This window comes from Lolium rigidum, chromosome 2, assembly GCF_022539505.1.
Source record: "Lolium rigidum isolate FL_2022 chromosome 2, APGP_CSIRO_Lrig_0.1, whole genome shotgun sequence".
NCBI lineage: Eukaryota > Viridiplantae > Streptophyta > Magnoliopsida > Poales > Poaceae > Lolium > Lolium rigidum.
This window is the reverse complement of record NC_061509.1, coordinates 272,053,162-272,059,229: the sequence shown is the minus strand read 5'-3', so window position 1 is coordinate 272,059,229 and position 6,068 is coordinate 272,053,162. Positions and strand designations below refer to the sequence as shown.

At 48.0% G+C, this 6,068-nt stretch overlaps 1 pseudogene; it reads right to left on the bottom strand.

The window, feature by feature from the left end:
* Positions 1-1,109: 1,109 nt before the first annotated feature.
* Positions 1,110-2,512, bottom strand: LOC124688795 (annotated as a pseudogene).
* Between the last annotated feature and the right edge of the window lie 3,556 nt (positions 2,513-6,068).

Genomic DNA, 6,068 nt, shown 5'->3' with positions numbered 1-6,068 from the left:
GATTATATGCATGTGCTCCCTCCCACGGGTATTAAAGCAGCTTTTAGCACCTCCGGGCTAGGCCGTGGAGGAACGATGGATTTTGCCTTTTAAAAGGGCCACCCACATTGTTACTCCAGCGATAAAAGTTTTGCGGGAACCTACTCACTTCTAATCAACACAATCACGATTCAAATCAAAATAAGTCATACATAAAAAAGATGTCCGCCGATCATATGATTCAGTTCTGAAAATTGGTCTCGAGCTTAGTCAAAAGTGAAGCATTAATTTTCTATTCATGTTCAAAGCTCATTGAACGAATTTCACCAAATTCGTGGCATACGATCAACCGTCCGAGATTAACTTTGAGGGGTAGTTTATGTTGGATATTTGTCCTAGAGACAAATAAATAAAAATGTTTATTATCATATTTGTGATTGTTCACAATAAGGCCTACTGCCACTTGTTGCGGTGGCACCATCCACGTGTCGCCTGGGGGCCTTGCCGTCACGTTGGAGGTGGTCTTTTTTGTCAATTCCGTTCGCAAGTGGTTCTTTTTGGATATTCGTTGAGCAGGTGGTCCGTTGTGTTAAAATTTTGTCGTGGGCATGCCATGATCGTGTGGGTGGGAGAGATGGTGAGAGGGTGTGAGAGTGTGTGTAAATTCCGGGAGGAGAGAACAAATGGTTTGATCCATGTGATGTATGTTAATGTTAGGTGCAATTTATATTTTCCATGAAGTTCGTGATTTTGTAAACAGTAGAGACGTGCTGGCCTAGACAAAAATAGACAATCGCCTAGACAAAACTTTGTTTAGGGCAACCTTTGGAGATGCTTTTACATTTTGAGTCGGATAGAGTGAAGTATATTTGAGTCTACTTTTCACACAAATCAAGCTTGCAAGTCTTTATTTTCCCCGCCAATTCACAATACCTTATCGTCCATCATTCATTCTTCGACAAGAGTTGCACGACTATTTACATTGTTGCACTTGCCTCCGGTATATAGTACTGGTTATCCCTACTTCTTCAAAACATAATAAAAAATAACATCTCAACCTTTCTTAAATACACAATTCCATGGTGAACCTCGCGAGAATCCTCTGTGTTTCTTGGCCGCGTCTTGTTGTATTATAGGTATGCACGCTTGGGCGCCATGGTAGCGGGCAGAGGCAGGTGGCCATTTTTTTGTAAGCACGTCACCGTCTCGTACAAACTTTCCCTGAGTGGAGTGAACTCCAAACCCAAGTCCCTGAGCCTCTGGTTTGAGAACTTGTACGGCTTCGCCGTCGGCTTGCCGTCGTCTTCGCACCTGCATAGAATATTCTCAGTGAGCATGCGACGCACGAGCTTAACTAACTTGATGGATTTCGCTGTCATCAAGGTGTTCGTACTTGGCGGTGACGGGGTACTGCGGGAAGAGTTCCTTGAGGAGCTTGAGCAAGTGCGCGCGGTGCAGCACGGCGCCGATGCAGAGGTACCGGCCGCGGGCGTCGGGGCGCTGGTAGGCGAGGACGTGGGCGCGGGCGACGTCGCGGACGTCGGTGTAGGCGGCGACTGCGTTGGGCTAGGCGGCGACTGCGCCGGTGAGGTAGCGGGCGACGTGGCCGCTGCTGAAGTTGAGCGCCGGCTGCAGCATGGGCCCCATGGTCATGGACGGCACCACCACCGCCAGCTCCAGGCCCCGCTTGGCCGCCTCCTCTGTCGCCGTGATCTCCGCCATCATCTTGGCGCAGCAGTACAGGTTCTGCACAGGCGTATAGATATTTCGCGCTCAGAGACTGAACTGATACATTGATATCGCAGTTCGCACGGAGGAAATTTGGTTGAGATGCGCCATGGCAGAGGACAGGGGAGCTTACGCCTGATTGTTTGCAGTAGTCGTAGTCGCTCCAGCAGGTCTCGTCGAGCACGACGTCAGGGCTCCGGTTGGGGTCCATGTGCACGGCGCCGTAAGAGGAAGTGAACACCACGCGCCGGACGCCCGCGTCCGCCGCCGCGCTGATCACATTCCTTGTCCCTTCCACGGCGACCGGTACGAGCTCCTGCAGATCGGCAGAGTAAGCGAACCATGCAAGTAAAGATCCCAAAGAAGTGATGGAGGAGTGAGCAGGCCGGGCAGAGGCAGGGGACTGACGTACGGGGTCGTTGGAGACGGGTGAGGCGACGTGGAAGACGCCGTGGCAGCCGGTGAAGGCGGCGCGGAGGCTGTCGTAGTTGAGAAGGTCGGCGCGGCACAGGGTGAGCCTCTCCTCCGCTCCCTCCAGCGCAAGGAGGTGCGCGTTCTTGCTGTTGGCTGCACAAATTAACCAGTCGATCAGTCACACGATGCATTACCAGATGAATGAATCAAGAGAAGAATCGACGGAGAACTTACCAGGATCCCTGGCGGTTCCCCTGACGCGGTAGCCCCGGAGGAGGAGCTCCTTCACCACCCACGAGCCGATGAAGCCTCCCGCCCCCGTCACGCAGACAAACTGCAGCTCCGGCGGCTTGATCTCGCCGCTGCCGTTGGCATTGTCGATCGACGGCATGGTGGTGAACTGGTGACTGCTGACCACGGCGGTCGATTCAAGTGTGGTAGCTAGAGATGAGATTGCTGGATGCTGCTGAATGTTCAGTCGAGCTAATTGTGTGTGTTCTGTCCGGTCAATCCGCGCCACAATTTATACTGGCGCCGGCGCACAGCAAAACTGCGATGCTAAACTACCTGGAAGTTGAAGGGAGGCTCGGCTGCAGCCTGCAGGTGCAGCTTGGCGGGAAGCAAAACATAGGGCCGGCCGCGTCGGCTTAGCTCGTTTTGTTTCTGGACTGACACTGATACAGCGGCGGGCGGGAGCAGCTCAGAACCGACCCGATGGGTGGGTTTGGGCCGGCCGCCGCACAGCAAGATTCCATTCCGGGAGGGGATCGCCAAACGGAATCCCCTTTGACGTGCGCTTTCACGACCTCCCGCGTCATCTATTACAAGACAAAAGCTGAAGCTGCGTTCCTGCTGCCATTACAGGATACTAGTTTATACATTTTCTATCATTAAGGGGAACGACTCCATCCGGCACATGGGAATCAGCTAAATAAATTACTACTCCAATTTACGATCTGTTCTCGTCGTTGGGTTCATCTTGACGAGTACATCAAATTAGCAAGATTATATCTTAATATGTTCTGGGCTTCTGGCAATCTTTTTTCCAGTCGCCAATTGTTAGGCTATTGTGTTATACCTACGAGGTTACTAGTTAACAGTTGCAACCTAAATAATACATTATCACCATATAAACTTTACATGTTTTTTTGTCACAACAATGGTTTACATGTCTAGAATGTCAGTATTCGATCCACTCCAAACACGTAAAAGATGATATTACCATCATGCAAGGTTTACAATAACCGTTTTAACCTGGTAACCGATGCGAGTCTACCTACCGACTAAGTGACTATTATTTGACAACTATGGTAGATTTTTTATATATGAAAACGTATGAACATAAGATACATTTTCGAAGATCGCGCCCCAACTATACCAACTATGGAAACACATCTAGTTTCGAAGATCGTGCCCCAACCAAAGAATGGACATGCTCCGGTGATGGCGGTGGCAGGGTGATCCCCTTGGGTCGCCTCCTCTCCCTATTTCAATGGTGATCCCATCATCCGGAAGATGATCATGGCCATCGTGGGCGGTTGGCAAGTGATACCTCCGATCCAGATTAATGTTTTTTTTGAAACCTTTACCGTAGGGGAAACACCTACGGTGTAATTTTATCGGATTATGGATTGTAGTATGATAAGTTTTTCCCTATAAGACCTAGATTTAATCGAACCTTGGGAAGCGCTGCTAAAATGGTATAAAGGAAACGTCTACAAGACTTGCTAGTTGATTTTATTTTATGTTTACCAGACGTATCTAGTTTGCTCATGATTGGGTTGTGTTCAATGGATGGAAATATGTCAGGGTTAAGGATTCTCATGCAGCTATGCATGCATATAGAAATGAAATGCATATTTATAGTATATCAAATAGAGATAAGAGATTTGTGTGAGCAGCACATCCGTAAATACTCTTGCCCTAAAGGAAGGAGTGACAAGAGCCTCTTGGTCCAATTATTGTTCCCACAGCCACGAGTAACAACAGTTACTAAGTAAATGAATCAGTAAACATGTACCGTTACTTTTTCCTTCTGTCATTGAGGTTTCGCAGTAGCACGCCGTTTTCCATTTATCCCACCTCTCCCCTTGACCGATCATATAGACATGGGTTTCTGCAGATCCTCCAATCGAGGCAAAGAGATAAGGATACAAGATTACAAAACTCATAATCAATTCTTACACATATTTATAAGATTAGATGCATATAATCGCTGCGAGGATTCACCCCAACCCGTAACCCGTGAGGACTACTCACACATAATATCAAGATCAAAGATAGAAATCATTATGGCAAATACTTGGATTGAAATCACAATATTCTTACAATGGTCGCCAATTCTCAAGGAGATCTCTATTACAATCGTGATGGCTATGGCTATGGACGAGATGGGAGATGGAATTGATAAACTATGTTGGTGGATCTCCTTCGGTGTGGTGTTGATGGATTTGATGGATGGTGGCTCTGTTTAGCGACGAATGGCTCTCTTTTTGGCGTGGGATCCTACACAGAACTTATAGCGTTTGACATCGGGAAGGTTGCAGCGGCCAGCATGGGTGGACGGTACAGGCGGGACTTGCCCGTACCGATGTCTGCTAAAGTCTCTGGAATAGCCTTTTGAAGCCTGGTCAACTTTGATGTACTTGTGACGCGGTTTTCTTCAGTTATTGCAGATCCATTTTCCATTATGACGTAATTTCCTTCACACCATTCAAAGATAGAATAGATTTCACATCTTTGCAATAATTAGTAATTAATACCACATTGAGAGGGAAACTTAGTCAATTTATTGACTTAGCTAAGGGTTTAAACGTGAGAGAAAAGTGGCGTATTTCACATCCATCAGCAAAACGACATTCCTCCTTTAACTACGTCCTCCCAGTTTTCCAACGGTCCTACAACGATGCGGAAATTGGCGAGGCGGTCCCAGCGGCATTCGTGGCGTCCTCGTGGCCTAGCACCAGGGCTTCCTGAGGCTTGGGGTAGGTTACCTGGTGTAGAGTAGTTCACGGTTTGAGTGCTAGGCGTGCATGCTGGTCGGCATCAAGGTGGGTGGGTGATACTGCAAGTGAATTTTGGGTTGTGAAATCGCTTCGAGCCTTCGACGGTGGCATTCTTGGGCCTCGTAACCTTATTGAAGGCATTAGTGAGGTAGTTCATGCTCCCTCTGAAATTGCTCCAGGCGGAAACTCTAGACTTTGCTTTGGGGTTGGACGTTGGTAGCCCATACCTTTGTTCTCCCCCTTGGGTGCAAAGGGAGTTGGATCTGGCTTGTGGGACCCGTGGCATCTGGTAGGGTTCAACGAGCTGGAGCGGCGTGGATTCGATCTCTTCGATGACGACGGGTCTTGGCGGCATGGCCTTGCGGAGTATCGACATCAGCTATGGCTTGATGGATGAGCATAGGATAGGGGTGTTGTTTGGCGCGGTGGAGGTATCGACGACATGCCTGGTGATTATCATGCGCTCTTTACCCTAAATATTACTTGGCGGTTCGATGAAGGTGGCGGTTTCCTTAGCATGTGGATGAGGTGCTCACTATGAGTCTACTAGCCTAGGTGAACGCTCCCGTTTCGTCTAGAGGGTGCCTCGGGATTGATGGTCCCTGCTGCTCCTAGTTGATTGGAGTTTTCACATTGTGAAGGTATAAGACTCTATTGGCATGATCTTCACTCGTTGTCGAGTGAGTAGTTTTCGCGTGGCGGCTTTTCATTTTGTGATGTATCATATTTGTCGAAGCTTTGTTGACCAAAATAATATATAAGGGTGTATGCATTGATCAATGCAGAGACTGAAGCGGTCTCATTTTTTGAAAAAAAAATAGAAACTATCTCAAGGTAACCGCTGGTAACACCATAGAACTCACAAAAGTATTAGAGTTTGTTTTTGTCAAGGCACAAAGTAGATCATACGAGGAAAACTCGAAACACCAACATTTAATAACG